This window comes from Stylophora pistillata, chromosome 3, assembly GCF_964205215.1.
Source record: "Stylophora pistillata chromosome 3, jaStyPist1.2, whole genome shotgun sequence".
NCBI lineage: Eukaryota > Metazoa > Cnidaria > Anthozoa > Scleractinia > Pocilloporidae > Stylophora > Stylophora pistillata.
Window position 1 is genome coordinate 38828465 of NC_142521.1, and position 17594 is coordinate 38846058.

The 17594-nt window shown below is 40.1% G+C and overlaps 1 pseudogene; it reads right to left on the minus strand.

The window, feature by feature from the left end:
* The window catches only part of LOC148736037 (uncharacterized), a 19386-nt pseudogene extending 10215 nt beyond the window's left edge, over positions 1-9171 (minus strand).
* Between the last annotated feature and the right edge of the window lie 8423 nt (positions 9172-17594).

Here is a 17594-nt window from a genome sequence, read left to right on the forward strand (position 1 = left end):
ATCTATGTTTTCCCATGTTCCCAATAGATGACCTTAAAAGCCTTCGTCTAATGGTACGGATCTGATCGGAAGATGAAATGGCCATGCCAAAGGAAAGCAGATGAAATTGCTTGACTGTTAGCTTTTCTTTTTCCTTGCGGAGATATTTATTCTGATCCTTCGAAGCCATCAGGTCTATTGTTTTCAGTTCTCCCCAACACGGGCATGAATACGTTTAACCCTGGATCAATCCATTCTGCTTTGCCTGATCAGCGTTAGATACGTGAATGTCTTTTATGGGCAAAAGAAACTGGGTCGTCGGTCAGGTAAAATCATCACGGACTTCAAATTCACAAAGCGACAGAAATGTTTGTGCAAGTCTTTGCTATGAGATAAGTAAGGGAGAATTGAACGCGATACAGTCATTAAGAGAAAGAGAATAATCTTCAGAAGCTTTAATAATGAAGAGCGTAAGCACTCCATAGAATACATATAAACCTGCAAAAAGTTATGCCTTTTATTACCCACTACGTATGTGATAGTCCCCAAAAGAGGTAGTGAGAAGAAATAATTTGCTTAAGAAAACGACACATCATATCAGTCATACAGCCGGCGTAATGAGGTTCTCCGTCATTCTAGTGTCGTAGATAAAATAATAGAAGGCTTGGTAAACTCACTGCTTCAAGAAATGCACAGGAATCGGGCATGCCAACTGGCAGATGCAGATCAAACTACATCCTCAAACTCACAGCTTCATCGTGGATGATATAACAGAAAGCTTGGTCAACACATTGCCTATAAAAACGCACAGGGATCGGGAATGCAAAGAAGTAGTTGCAGATCAAACCACATCCTAAATATCACAACATCATGTATAATATGATAGGATGCTTGGTAAACACGTTACTGTTAGAAACGTACAGGGATTGGCAATACAAAGAAACAGATGCAGATCAAACCACATCTTCAAAATTACAGCTTTATCATGGATAATATAACAGAAAACCTAGTAAACATATTGCTTCTAGAAAGGTACAGGGAATGGGACTGCAAAAGCAACAAATGTAGGTGAAAAACACATCAAACTGTACCTAACCTACCATTTTACACAAGCCTAGTCTCATATTCCTTCAGATAAACAAGCGGTCGAGAACAATTCAGTAACAAGATCGTTTCGAACACACCGCAGAGGCGAAAAATTGCTGCAGCTCAGTGCTCTAACACTTCGTCTCCCTTTGTGGAGGTTTTCTATACAAAGATAGGCTGTTTATTTTATTTTCTAATTCTTAATTCGCAGCCCTCACACACTCCATTATATTGCAATAGATTTGCCATGCACGTCGCACCCATCAGGTGGTCTGCCTGTGATTTCAACGAAATCCTTTACAACTTATTCTCTGGGCGGACTATGTCCTCAGGGTCTCATAAGTGTACATTATCAGTCGAGCGGCTCGGGTTAACAAGGGCATGGATTTTGGAAAATACATTTCTTCTTCCCACAGTGTCGAAGGCACTCCAAGAGCTTCCCGCGCCGCGCAAACATACTTGTTTTTTTTCACTGATTTTTATTAATACGCGCGATGGACCTGGTCGAAAAGGAAGGACAGATCATAATCTACTTGGGACCTTCGATGCTTTCGAAATCCGCTGCTCATAAAGATTACCATGTGGCTCTTTTTTACTAATATCTTTGGTGCTTTAGAGGAGCAAAGCCTTTTCAGTGTCAGCATTCAGGGTCGGATCCAGAAATTCCATAAAGAGTGGGCCCGAAAAATTTGTGGCAAGGGCGCTCCCTTCCCTCCCTCCCCACTACATGCCTTCCATCCAAAAGTTCACGTAAGTCAAGATCCTGCTAAAACACTGTGGGAGCATTTGTGACCAAAACTTAATGCTTCAGAAGGCAAACTTTGAGATTTTTTACACGATGTTTGAAAACGAAATCGAAAATCGGTCACTAGTGTCCAAAATTGGAAATCGGCCACTAGTGGCCAAAATCGGAAATCAGCCACTAGGGGAAAAAATCGGAAATTGGTCACCAGAGGCCAAAATGTAAAATCGGCCACTAGTGTCCAAAATTGGAAATCGGCCACTAGTGGTCAAAATCGGAAATCATCCCCTAGGGGTCAAAATCGGAAATTGGCTACCAGTGGCCAAAATGTAAAATCGGCCACTAGTGTCCAAAATGCCAAAATGGCCACTAATATCCAAAATCACGCATCAGCCACTGTGTCTAAAATCCCAAACCGGCCACTTGAATCCAAAATCCAAAATTGGTCACTAGTGTCCAAGATCCCAAATCGGCCATTAATGTCCATAATCCAAAATCGGCCAATAGTGTCCAAAATCAGAAATTGGCCACCAGTGTCCAAAATCCGTAAGCGGCCACTAGTGTTCTAGTTATTTATTATCTCTTTTTCTTCACCTTCAAAAACGTGCAACTAAACTGCTCCCTGATGGTGACTACTCTCAACCATCTGTTAGCTTATTTTCCAAGCTAAAATGGCTTCCTATTTTCGACCTTATAAAACTAACCGCTTCACGGTTAGCTAAATTGGTAGAGTGCCGGACTGTTGTACGGGAGGTCGTGAGTTCAAATCCGGCCGGACCAGCATTCAGGGTTTTTAATTAACTGAGAAGAAAGTGCTGCCTTTGTAATAATATCTGCAAATGGTTAGACTTTCTAGTCTTCTCGGATAGGGACGATAAATGGAGGTCCCGTCTTCTGCAGAGTTGGGGTGGGAGACGTAAATTTCCCACACACGAGATTACTGTGTGATGAATGTCCTCCCCGGGGTGGGATGGGTGGGTAAAAAAGGGGTCAGGTGTCAATTGGAATGAAAGTTCTGTTCCTTTCTCCTGTCATTCCTGTGGCGAATCAATTAAAACTAAACTTAAACTTAAACTTAAGAAGACTTGTACTCTTATTCACTATTCTTAATAATCCTGATGCTCCTCTTTGTCTTAAACGTAAATTGAAATACTTACCTTCCGTTCATTAAACTGGTTTGCGCACCAGAGCTTGCGCTTTTAAGCTTTAGGTTCATTTCCCGCGGTCTAATTTTGGAAAGCACACATTTGCTTACTCTGCTGCCACCATTCTTAATTGCCTTGACACTGATCTTGTGCAAATAACTTGTGTATCTCCTTCTTCTACTATTTTTCATCTAGATTACATAATTTTAAGCATAATCTTCATATTTTGTTCTTTAAGTTTGCTAGTAATGTTTCTCATCTCGAAGAGTTAATGTGTTATGGTGTCGCTTTTCTCTGTATTATAATTGTATTAGAAGGTAATTGTTTATATCATATTATATCTGCATTAAGGCATGCAATTGTCTAGTTTTATATCAGTTTCGTGTGGTAAGTCGTATCGCTGATTAGTCATTATTCTATATGTGTAATTTGTACAGCTGTGAAGGCCTTAAGTTAGATAACTCATTCGGTTAATTACGTCACCTTCGTTAAATAAAGAATATTGTATTGTATTGTGTCCAAGATCGGAAATCGACCATTAGTGTCTAAAATAGGAAATCGGCCACTAGAAAATCTAAAAATCTAAAATCGGCCACCAGTGGCCAAAATTTTCCGATTAACGATTTTGGCCACCAGTGGCCAAAATCGGAAATTGGCCACTAGTGTCCAAGCTCTGTCTTAATTAGGAACTAAACAATTGCCTTAATTGGGGTAAAGTTCTGTTGTTTATAAGAAAAAGGTTTGATATTTCGCAAAAATACATTTATGTAAGTCATTTAAGTTCTTGTCGAGAGTAAAAATTGTTAGCGCCAGAACTGACTTCCGGTGTGGAAAACCTTCCGGTGTCGTAAAACGTTAGTCATTTGTCGATAAAAGGTGTAGTAAATTAACAGTTCTTTACAAACGAGTCATTTTGAAAAGTTACGGCTAAATTTGCCCGTTTAGCTTGTTCTATAAACGACATTCGAAAACATTAACCGTCAAATGACTTTAGATTTAACCATTACCCGTCAAAAGGGCTTATTTTTAACTGTCGATCGTCAAGTGACCTTTGATTTAACCGTCAATCATCAGAAGGGCTTATTTTTAAAGTGCCCCTGAGACGAAAATTGACCAATTTATTTTGGGCTAATTTGTTTACAGAATTTTCAATTGAGTCAAGTTAAAAGCCTTTTCGCCATTTAAAACTTAAACAAACCTTTGACGACTAATTTTTTCCGCTTCTAAGTCTCAAAAATCGTCCGCCATTCCTGAAAACATCCAGCCGAGCCCGCAATCGTACAGCAGAAAACGTGACGTCAAAGGCTCAACAAACCTATGCTTTGCTTTGTTAGAACTCTCTTTGTTCGCTACACAGAGAATCACATTTGTTACTTTTTTGAGAACTGTTTTGTTGTCAGTCGGGAAATGTCGACTTTCTTTGACTATGAACTGTCCCAGAAATCATTTGAAGCTTCTGAAGATAGTTTTGCGTCGGCAAACGATGAATTTTTTCCATGAGAATAAAGGTTAAGACTGAACGGCACGGACTTTGCTTGTCGTAAGGGATTTTTCCTTTTTGTAGGAAATATCGGATGATATATAAAAAGTGTTTTCGGCAATGGCTGATTGTGCATCAAGGCGGATATTAGAAGTTTGTGAAAGCCATTTCTAAGTCAAACCATCAATGTGTTTGCCCCGATGCATTTGATCAGTGATCCATTAACCCTTTCTTGTGTGTGTTTTTTGCTATCTCTGCTTTGGGAGGTTTGAGTTGCATTTTAGCTTCTTCTGTTTTTCCAGTCTTATTCATGATGACTGTTGTTGAGTTGCTTCTGCGAGGTTTAAAAGCAGAGTTTTTTCAACTCTTTTAGAGCCGTGACCTCATTGCGTTACAAAGTATTTTTTGGCTTAGCTACAGTAATCTCTGCAAGTTGTGTTATGATAATTTTCCAAGTAGCTCTGAAGGGGAATAGAAGACTTGAACCGGTGGCATTCAGTTTGATATGAAACGGAAGTGATTCTTTGTTTTGTCCCTGAAAGGTGTTTTGGAGGCGCATTCGTCTCGCGAATAAATCTCGCAAGAGTTGGCCTGATTTTATATTCGTTTGTCATGGATGTTGGGATGAATTTGAGAGCCTTTGATAGCACGCTGACTTGGCTGTCAGATGGTTGATAGTTTTGAGAGATTTTTTAAGAATTTTTCATTTTTCTCCGTTTCTTTGGCTGTAAGCCTACTTTTTAAAGTGTTTCTACGCTCTGTGTCCTCAGCTGTTTGTTCTGTTTTCGTTGATGCTAAACCCAGCTATTTTAGAGACAGAGAATACACTTGTATTTTCCATCTCTTTGCTTAAAAGTGAGTTCTTTGAGGTCAGAAATCTCATTCCTTGATTGGGCTTTTTTATCGTTTTTATTTACAATGTTCGCCGAGTACTTTCCTTTGTGTAAGGCATTACGCCAGAGAGTCGTTAAAGGCAGATATTGATCAGCGCACATGTAAAGGTGATAAAACAAGTAAGTGGTGGTTAAAATGGGGAGTCTAGCTCACAGCTCAGAAATAGCACAGTGCTTGCTCTAATTTGTTCATTAAAGATATTAACATATCATTGTTGACCCTCAACTCACCAACTGACCTGAGGGCGGTGAAGTTTTTGATTTTTTGTTTAGGCGCCCTGAGAGCGGTAAAAAAAGTTTAGTTTTGATGTTTTAATCCAGTTTTTAGTATGTTTTTAAGAAGCTTTTTTACTTTGTTTGGTTGTTTGGAAGTGATATTGTCCATTTTTCAGGATATTTTTTATTTGCAGACACTTAAAAAAAAAGACACGTTACATAATTCAGATGACTAAAGGCGGTCAAAAAAACTGTTTCCTATTCCTAAACCAAGAGGGTCAAATTTGCTTTGGTTTAATAATCAGCATCACCATTTACACCCAGTTCATAAGAGATTTGGAACTTCAAAAGATGGTAGCTTGATTTATATCAATGGTTGCGGGGAGATTGTTGTTAGAAATCACTTAAATTGAAAGGTTATAGAATGATTCGTGTTTTTATTGAATGAAGCGATAGTCGCGTTATTTCTGCTAATACATTTGTTTATGAATGTTGGAAAGGTTTGATTCGAAAACGGAGGAGAATTCATTTTATTAATACAGACAAGAGTGAGATAAGATCGGATAATTCGAGGATTTCATCAGGTAAAGGATTTATTAAAGAAGCGAAAGAACAAATTGGATTTAATAAATGGCTTGAAGAAGCGAGAGATTAATGGAAACATTTAAGATTAAAAAAAATTGCATATAATATAGAAAAACTGTGTGAAAGAAATGTTCATCTCGGACTGATAAAAAATGATTACGATATTTTTGGGAAAATTATAATACAAAGGGAAAGAAATATAAAGATTGAATCTTCAGAGGAAACTTTTGAATGTGATGAGAATGTTTATCTTTGTTTGTTAGATGTTGGGCTGATTGTTTGTTTTGCATGAAAACTGATTGAGCCTGTAAAAAATAAAGGACTTTGCTGCTATAAGAATAATATTGAGTTTATCAATAATGAATTCGTTTGTCTGAGATGTGGGTTTGTCGAAGATTGGAAACCAGTGGATGAATTCATTGACTATCACGATAATAAAGATAGATTTCGCAAACAGTATATCAGCGCAAGTACCACATTAGGAGACTAATTATAGCTATAGAAGGTAAGCATAAATTTTAGATACATCCAAATGTTATAGAAAGCGTAAACAGAGTATTTGAAGAGCTTGATAGTATAAAAAATAGGAAGAAAAAGTGGTAAATATAAAATTTATAAGTAAGAAGTTATTCTCTTTGATGGATATCAAAGTGAACATAGAAAAACTCAATCCAAGAGAACATTGAAAAGATATGAAAAGTTCTGGAGACAAGCATTGGTTGAAAAAGGAGAAGAAATTAAGAAGATTCTTACATGAATTTCTTTCTATATTCTTTTTCAAATTTATCAGTTATTGGACACATATCAATTATTATATCATCGAGTACTTTGAGATTGTCCAACAATTTTGTGTTGTTAAATTTAGTGCCTCTCGTGAAGAACTGTATTTCATGCAGAGTTATTTCATATGATATGAAGGCAAACCTAAACATTTCAATTTTTTTTTTTGAAGTTTTTAACTTCTGAGAAGATGTTCAACAATACACCAGCTCATGATATGGTTCCGAGTACAATTGGGTTCAAGATTACACCTCCTACTAAGGTACCTTCAACAACCAAGAAAGCAGATCCAATTGTGCGTGAAAGGTACTGAGTTTTGAGGTATTTATAGGCCCTTTTAAAATGCCTGTATTTTTTGTGACGAACGGTACAATTCTCCTAATTTTTTTTTGTGGTTTCATTCAATGATTTATCAGTGGTTGAAACTGATGATACTTCGTTTCTTAAAACTCATAAATTAATTGGTTAGATTATTTATGCAAGCCTCAATAATGTAAAGTTTGCGAATTCTCTGCCACTAAGTTGGCCATTTTCTGTTGCGAGTGATATACAGTCAGAAGTGATTGTATTTAGCAAGAAAAGTGGTACAAAAAATTGCCATTTCAGTACTGCTTGTATCACCGAGTTTTATAATTTTGATATAATCAGTTAATGCACTATTTTTATCATATTTATATTATCTGAATTCTGTTCAGGAAGGTCCTTTATAATTATCAGAATAACTGATTAAGTATATCCCGGCAGTTTTTACTTTTAAAGTTTTGAAACCTCCACTACGTGAGAGCATTTTGAAATGTCTAATACTTGAAATAATAATAGGAGCACTTTTGAAGTTGACAATTTTGACATTATTGTGATCTAATTCATGTACATATTTATAAATTTCGTGTTTTTTTCGAATCAACATATGTTAATTGACGGCGTGATTGTCATCTGTTGGTGTTGCGATATTAACTATTTCATATGTTTTATGTACAGTATCATTGTTGATAACATAAATTTATTCTGTTGTCTCACGACAAAGTCACCAGATGTAGAACGCAACGTTTCAACTGCTTACTGCAAGTCTTCTTCAGGCGATGGGGACGACTGGTTGCGGCAAAGTATTATATATCTTGGTGGTCTGTTGTGATTGGTGCGATTCGATCCGGCTACTGTTTCCATGTACCATTGTTTCCTCAAGCGTTCGCTGATTTTTCGTGCGTCGTACCACGCTTCCAGTATTTCAGCTCCGTTGTCTCCGTTTATGTTGTTTGGGTTGAGTCTTATGTGAGTTACCTCTTTCACTTTCCTTGTGTACCAATGGCTGTCTCGGTCAATAAGCTTTATTTCGTTCCACAGCGGCTTGTTTCCGGTTCAGTTAGCATGTTCTGGAACCGCGGAATTTTGAGTGCGTGCGAGTCGTATATCCCTGTCGTGTTCTTTCATTCTTTCTTGCATGGGTCGTCCTGTTTTCCGGATGTAGACTTTGCTGCATGAGCATGGTATCTTGTAGACTACGCCATCTTGCTTGTTTGGGTCAGCGGGATCTTTTGGTCTGACCAACCGATATCTTAGCGTGGTGTCGGACTTAAAGACGGTGCGTATTCCTTGTTGCCGTAGGTGGCGGCGGAGGAGTTCTGAGACTCCTTTGATGTATAGCAACACTGCAGTAGACTTGCATTCTGCTGTTTTCCTCTCTGGTGTTGGAAGCCTGGTTTTGGTCACCTTCTGTAAGAAGTACGGAGGGTAGCCGTTGGCGACGAGAAGTGCAGATAGATGTTTCGTCTCCTGGGCTGTTTCTGATGGTTTGGTGCTGATGCGTTTAGTCCGATCATGTAAACGCTTAACAATACCGCGTTTAACTGATTGTAGATGGTGTGAATCATACGCGAGGTCCTGGTCGGTGTGTGTGGGTTTTCTTTATACATCTATGAGTAGTTTACCGTCTGGTTCCCTTGTTACGAGGGTGTCGAGAAAGGTGATCTTGTTGCTATTCTCAGTTTCCATGGTGAAGCGGATAGAGAGGTGTTGTTGGCTGAGGTGACTCAGGAAATTATCCACGTTGTGCTGTTTCGTGACGGTGAGGTTATCATCTACATAGCGCTTGCATATTCTCGGTGGTTCTGGGGCGGTAGCTTCGGTTTGTTCCTCAAATGCTTTCATGTACAGATCGGCAATTACAGCGGAAAACAGGATACCCATCGTTGCTCTTTCTTGTTGGTCGTAGAGTGCTCCGTTGTACTTAAAGTATGTGGATCTCAGAACGAAATTCAGAAGGTCTGCAATTTGGGGAGGTGTGAGCGCTGTGCGATCTGGTAGGCTCGGATCGTTGTTGAGTCTATGTAACGCGGCCTGTACTGTTTCCTCTATAGGGACGTTGTGAATAGCGACTCGACGTCAAAGGATCCGTATCAATACTTTGTCTGTTTGGATGGTCTCTTTGCTGATGATGTTCGCAAATTCTCCTGAGTTCTTCACTGTGTAGTTGGAGTTACCTGTGAGAAGAGACAAAATTCTAGCTAGGTAACCCGATAGGTCGTAAGCAAGGGTGTTGACACAGGACACTATGGGTCTGAGCGATACGTCGGTTTTGTATATTTTTGATACGCTGTAGATTCTGGGTGGTTGCTTCTGCTTCGGCGTGATATCGTTGTATTCGGTCTCCGATAGGTTCTCGCTTCGCTTCAGTTGTAGCAGCTTTTCCGTGGCTTTTCGACTCAAGCGGTCTGTTGAGTCTTTGTTCAGGAGTTTGTACGGTCCGGTCTCGATCAGTGTTGACATCTTGGAGTGGTAGGTTTCCGTGTAGGGGACTACACTCGCTCAGCCTTTGACTCCTGGTAGGATCATGATGGAATGGTCCTGTTTGAGACTTTTTAGCGCATTTCGCATTTTCGTTGTAATGTTAGGCTTGGGTGGCACGGCCTTTTGAAGTACGTTGTTCATGGTTCTTCGGACTGCGTCGGCTTGTTCCGCATCGAGTGGTCTGATGGCTGTTTCATCCTTCGTGATTATTTCTGCGGCCGGGATGTTGGTCGGCGTAACGGCGACGTTTAGTCCTCTCTTGAACAGGGTGGTTTCTGCGTCGCTTAGTGTTCTGGAAAACAGAGTAATGACCCAGTTTGTTTGGTCAATGTCGAGGTTGACTGGCTGGCTGCTTTCTGTTCGAGGAGAAGCTTCTCGAAAATTGTTTCTGTCGCTCTTTAGTGTTGTCAAAGACTCACTGGTGTTGGTACAGATTTGGTCCAGTAGAGTCCTCGCATCTTCCACGGGGAGAGTAGATCTGATATTAATTTCTTTGGATTCGGCTTCCTTCTTCGTGTCTGGTATGGCTCTTCTTGTCAGTCGTATTCGCTCCCTCAGAAATCGCAAGGATGTTAGTTCTGCGGCTTTCCGGGCGCCTTTGGCGGGTATAGGTGGGCGAACTCGTAGGTCTCTTGGGATGATGGTACGCAAGGAAAGTGAAAGCGGCAATTCACAAAAGACTCAACTCAAACAACATAAACAGGGACAACGGAGCCGAAATACCGGAAGCGTGGATGCCTACAATAAGAAAACACCAAAACCAACGACGCACGAAAAATCAGCGAACGCCTGAGGAAACCATGGTACATGGAGACAATAGCCGAATCGAGATGCACCAATCACAACAGACCACCATGATACACAATGCTTTGCCGCAACCAGTCGACCCCATCGCCTGAAGAAGACTTGCAGTAAGCAGTCGGAACGTTGCGTTCTACATCTAGTGAATTTATTTTTCACATTCATTGCGACCCAATGTGTGCCTGCATCAACTTTGTCATCCAGATTTATCACATAATAGCCCTTTTTGATTGGTTCTTTCAATATCTCATCTCTTGAAAGCATCTTATTAAAGTTCTTCACTTTCGTGCATTTGATCTAGTTCAATGTGTCAAAGTTTGATATCGCTTTATTTACAAAATGGCTCCTAGAACAGGGACTCCATTGAACGGACTATTTTTTTTCTAGCAGCAGCCCTTGTCACTTTTTTGTTGAAGGTCTTTTTTTTACCTGTACCTCTTCCAACAGTTGCATCTTTCCAACTACCAATGAATGGAGGCGGTCTGTAAAGCATCATTTTGATTGTATACACGATTCTGCAATCCACCATCAGATGCTGATATCAAAGGAGGAGGAGCTCATGGTGCACTTGTACGTGATCTGTTCTGCATGCCTTTTCCTGCCAGCATATTCATCAAATGAGATATACCAATTCTGGCCAATATAGTGCCAATAGTACCACCTCTCTGTGTATTTGTTGATGCTCTTATATCGATCAAGTTGATCTTTTTCATTCTGTGGAATTAAAAAGCCTCCTGTCTGCCCTGCCCAAGTATCTTGTCCATTCCAAAGTTTCCAAGATTTGTCAATGCACCTGTGGCAAGACCAGGTAGCATCTTGGTTGCAAGTTTAGTTGCCATTGGAAGAACTTTAGGCGCAAGAACAATCAGACTACTGAAAAGTGAGCCTCCTTCTTTCACCACACGTCTTATCTGTGCTTTGCTGATCTTTAGATCAACACCTTTTCCTTCTCTTTTGGCTTTCTGAATTTTTTGTACTTGTGTTTTGGTCAGTAATAATTCATCTTGACCATTCAAATAATATTTTCCCAATCTGAGAATAATGGCTGAATTATTCTTGATAGCTCTCGCAAGATTTTGTTTCTGATCATTGCTCAGTTTAACGGAATGATTGAATAGCTCTGTCATATCTTCCATATATACGTTACATTAATAACATATATGGGCTATGCGTGAAAAATAATCTCATCATACCTTTGTCAATTATTATGAGGTTGTTGATTTATGCTCTCAGTAATGCTTTTCCACTTACCACATCAACAGATAGTTCTTCCTCATGTAGCATCAATGCGTACAGATTATAATCAGAACCTGCAGCCCCACTCAGTGTGTAATCAATGAACCAGGCCGCTGTTGTATTCTGTCGGTAACCACGTCTCCGTTTAATCACATATAAGATAACTAACAACAAACGAATTCAATAGACATCCCTCGCTCGTCGCTCCACGTGTTATATCCTCCTCAGGTCATGTGACCGACACAACATCCCTTCTTTTCTTAGCGAAAAAAAGAAAAACTTAACCTTAAACTAGATCATACAATCAACGCAACTGCAACTATGTCCAGAGTTTTTTTGCTTTTGTTTTTTTTAGCTTTACATAGCTAATGTCTTTATCTCCATTGTTCGCACTGTTTCCCTTTTCTTTTTTCTTTTTTATTTTTATTATTATTTTTTAAATAACAACAAGGTTCAAACCTGTAACAGGCTACTATCATGTCAGTTTTCTTTCTGGGTTACTCCCATTCACCATAGTGATCTGGGGGATGCCTATCCCGTTGCGGCCTCTGCTCTAATTCATTGTCCTCTTGTAACTCAAACTGATGATCACTGTCAACGCATTGTTCATCTCTGGGGGTAAACTTCTTTACTTCTGTGACGTTCCTCTGGTATTGAACTTTCTCAGGTTACTGTACCACAACACTATTTCCCTTCTTTTCAATGATTTCATAAGGCTCACTTTCAAATTTGGCTGACAACTTGTTTGACTTTTTCTTCTTTAGAAGCACTTGGTTACCAGTCTGAAGGTCATTGAGTTGAGCACCCCTTCGTTCATCTGCATATATCTTCGCTTTTATTTTCTTTTCCCAGTCGCGATCTTGTAGCTCATCATCATTTACGGTAGTTTCGCGCAACTCAGGCATCTTTGCGCGGATCTTTCGACCAAATAATAACTCGGCAGGGGAAACTCCTGTGACGGTGTGCGGCGTTGTTCTGTATGTAGCGAGGTAATGAACGAGCTCTTTCCTCCAATTTTTTCCTTCTGCTTGTGCAATTCTCATGCTCTTGAGTAGGCTTCGGTTTTGACGCTCTTCTTCGTCATTTGCCTGTGCCCATTGTGGCGTAACCTTGCGGTGTAAGATACCATTATCAACAAGAAAATGCTCAAACTCTTCTGACCGGAATTGTGGTCCGTTGTCGCTCGTTATGATTGCTGGCAGGCCATGAACAGCGAATATCGTCTCGAGGCGTGAGATAATCTGGGATGCAGTAACTGACATCAAGATCTCCACTTCATAGTACCTAGAATAATAGTCAATGACAACAAGCAGGTACTCTCCTGTTGGCATCGGTCCCAGGAGATCCAAGGATAAGTCTTGCCATTTGCCAAGCGGCAGCTCAGTAGGCATCAAAGGCTCCAGTGGAGTTGCTTGTCCAACTAACTGACATCCATGACACGACCTTACATATTGTTCAGCGTCTTCGTCGATACCGGGCCACCACACTTTAGTCCTCAGTCTCAGTTTCGTAGCAACAATTCCAACATGTCCTTCGTTTGCAATAGCTAGTACTTGTTGTCTCAGAGTTTGGGAATAACAATGCGAGTTACACGCAAAACGACTTTGCCGATGGCACACAGTTCGTCTTTATTTAACACATTCTTTGTTGTTCCAGACACCTTCACGAATGCATCGCCTTACTTCACTCAGTTCAGCATTACGGTGGGAATGTTCCTCTACTTCTCGTGTTGTCATGGCTTTTGGGGTGGCTGTCTGGGCTATAAACCGTACATATTCTTCTGCAACGTTCCTCGTTTTCTCCTCGTCCAAACTGTGGTAACAGCTCAGTCGAGACAGGGAATCTGCTATGTTCTCGCTACCAGGCTTGTATTCAATGGTGTAATCAAAAACTTGCAAACGCAGTACCCAGCGCTCAATGCGGGCAAGAGGTCTCTACTTCTTTGAGTACAAACATTCCAAAGGCTTGTGATCAGTTACAAGGTGAAACTTGATCCCATATAGGTAAGTGTGGAACCGTTCACAAGCCCATACAATCGCCAGCGCCTCGCGTTCTGTCTGGCTGTATCTTCGTTCTGCATCCGTTAGACTTCGACTAGCATACATAATGACCCTGAACACTCCTTGCTGCTTCTGAGCAAGAACGGCGCCCAAACCCACAGGACTTGCATCAGTGATTACACGAGTCTCAGCATCTTTGTCGTAATATCCAAGAACCTCTGCTCGAGCCAGTTCATTTTTCAGCTTCTGAAATGCTGCTGCTTGCTCTGATCCCCATTGGAACACAACATCCTTCTTTGTCAGTCTTCGCAGTGGCCTTGACAGTGTCGCAAGATTTGGAATAAACCTTCCACTGTAATTTACTAGACTTAAGAATGACTTGACTTCTGAAACCGATTCTGGTTCTCTTGCTTCGACTACTGCCTTCACTTTGCCAGCGGCCACACCCACTCCTCGACTTGACAGGACAAGGCCCATGAATGTCAACTGACTCATGGAGAATTGTCACTTTTCTAAGTTGAGGGTAAGGCCACATTCACGTACACGCATCATCACTTTTCGCAGATGTTCATCATGCTGGTCATGTGTTGCACCACTATAATATCATCTGAGATATTGTGTACCCCTTCAATACCCTACAATGTCTGCTGGATAACCTGCTGGTATTTCTCCGGAGCTGCTGATATCCCAAACATCAATCTTTTATATCGGTATAGACCTTTGTGTGTGATGAATGTGGTAATCTCACGGGATTCTTTAGATAATTCAATTTGATGGTAACCCCATCTTAAGTCCAGCTTGCTGAACACTTTACTATTGTTCATGTCTTGAAGTACTTCATCAATGTCTAGAATGGGGTATCGTTCATGTTCTACCGCACAATTTGCTTGTCTCATGTCTACACAAAGTCTCACTTGCCCCATTGGGTTTTGGGACTACAACTACAGGGCTGACCCACTGAGATGGACTGTTTACTTTCTCAATGATGTCCATGTTCTTCAGTTCGTCTAATTTCTTCTCGATTTTGTCTCTAAGATTGAATGGTGGTCTGCGCAGAGGCTGAACCACAGGTGCCACATTCTCTTTTAACAACTTTATTCTCATTTTCAACTTAAGCTGATATCCTTTTAGCTTTCCTACTCCTGTAAAACAATCTTTGAATTCTTCTACAATGTCACTGCTTACAGAGTTTATGGAACTTCCTATCTGAAGCACTCCAACCTTGATTGCTGAACCTCTCCCCAACAGGGGTTGTCCTGTCCCATCAATAACTACAAACTCTGCCTCACAAACTTTGTCACCCAGGACTACTCTTGCTTGGAAACAACCGATAACTTCTAAAGGCACACTACTCCCATAAGCATACAGCTTCTTTTTGCACCTATAGGATTTGCATTCAATCCTCTGGGATTTTAGCTCCTCCCATGTTCCTTTATCAATCACATTAGTGCTTGCCCCAGAGTCAATAAGCATTCGCACAGAAATCCCTCCAACTAACACATTTATCATCCCACCTGTAGTTCCTGTACCCACAGTGAATGCGTACTCGTCATCGTCGCTCTCAACTCTCAAGTTGTCATCATCAATCGAGTTCACATTCGATCTCCTTTTGTCTAGCACATCTCTTGTAGAAAATCTTTTGTTTCTGGTGACAATTTTGGTTTGGCAAACCTTAGCAAAATGTCCTATCTTGTGACACCTCTGACACTCGGCATTTCTTGCTGGACAACAACTGTCACGACTAAAATGACCTTCTCTGTCACAACGATAACATTTGGCTTTCGTTTCTCTTCCTTTGAACTGGACAGCGGTTTCTCCACGTTCGATACGGTTAACTTGTTGACGATCATCTTCCACACCAGTCATCGTTTTCAAATGAATATCTACTGCCTCAAAAGATCGAGCGATTTCTTGCCCCTTTTCCAGAGTTAGATGGGTTCCCTTTAACAATAGTTCCCGCCGCAAGTCGTCTGATCTGCACCTGTCGATGACCTGAATTGCGAATCGGCTCGCCTGCGTTATCCCAATTGCAATTTTCCGCTTGGTGTCGTAACCGAGTAATAAAATGATCGACCGTCTTTCCTCCCCCCTTTTGAGATTTCTGAAGGCGTGTCTTTCGTATGGCTCATTTAACCGCGCGCTAAAATGGGCATCAAGTGTGCGTAGGGCTTTCTGATATTCGCCAGCGTTGTCTTCACCTACATCTGCCGGCGGTCCTGGATCTTGCAGGGTTTCGAATAATTCTTGCACTTCACTGACAGCACAATGTAACAGCAAACCTTTTTTTCGAGCGCTGTTGGTGATTCCTCTCGCTAAGAGGTAATATTCAAAAGATTTTTTCCACTTTTTCCACCGAGGAGCAACTGAGGTAATCGCGCCTTTACAGTCGAACGGCAAAATTCCTCCAAATTCAACACTTGCCGCTGCCACAGTGATTTATGCGAAGGTACTGAACATCCTCGTCGCCAGTGTTGTATTCTGTCCGTAACTACGTCTCTTTAATCACATATAAGATAACTAACAACAAACGAGTTCAATCGACATCCCTCGCTCGTCGCTCCACGTGTCATTACCTCCTCAGGTCATGTGACCGACACAACAGACGCTATCAGCTTATTTTTGGTTGTAAACTTAAATCAGCAAAACTTTTTCAAAACTGGGCATTTGAAAAAGTTTTACCAAATATTAAAAAATATGGAGAGTTCAAAATGTGTGATAATCTAAAAAACAAAATGCTCAGAATAACTAATGAAACTGAATTGCAAGATAAATTTGCTGATTTTATAGGGAAAAATTGCAACAATAAAGTAGTAGTGGTTTCTGCTCGTGGTGAAAATCAAAACGCATTTGAAAAGAGAATACACAGTTATAAATAAGGTTATACAAAAGCTACTCCTGATTTAATTTGGATATATCAACAAAGTTGAAATGGTAATTTGGCCACCGTAACGATTACAAAAGCTGACGTTTCGAGCATTAGCCCTTTGTCGGAGCGAATAGAGGACTTGTAGGTTGTGTGTGCTTTAAAGGCAGAAAATGGAGCTACGTTATTGGTGAGAACATGGCAAGGAGAAAAGCAGGAATAAATAAGTGGAATGAAAAGCGTTCGTTGATCCCTGTGGGATTTAGACAGCCGGTTTGAAAGATGAGCTCATCTTTCAATTTTATTATTAATGTTTTAGAGAAACAGGAAAGTTAACACCTGAATAATATAATTTATCAACAAACGTTTTATCTGTTATTTTGATTCTTTGTGGATTATTCTCTGCTGGATTGAGATGTTTGATATGACACCATCTGAAGCATTCAATGTCTTTGTTCTTCATAGTTATCAAACTCCTTGAAAGCATCAATTCACTTGGGAGTATCATTTATGCAGATCCTTTCATTGGATTGTATTTATCGATTTTAATGAAATGTTTATCAACACTATTTATTGTCCAACCAGTTCCTTGAGAAATCCAATTAAAATTGCTATTAAGAGTTTCGGTGCTTGATAAAACAAGCTTTCTCTCAAGATCGGCATCATGTAATCATAGTATTTGTTAAGCTATTAAAAAATGCACTTTTGAATTAATCTACACCAGCCTTCATTTTAAAAAAGTAATTTTTAAAGTCGCAACGAACTGAATACCTTTCATTTCCAATAAATGACTTCTTAATATATGAAATTCGCTTTCCCTGTTTCTGTCAACTGTTTAATAGCATTATTATCAGCACGAATGTCAATTTCAAATGATATGGTAAAATTCTTCAGTGCGTTATTCTTCAATGAAATGTTAGTTCTAGGTATTGGAACTGGTACATTGACACTTTTGATTGTTCTTGGTTTTGGAACAGGAAGTTTAATATCTTTTTTCTCATATT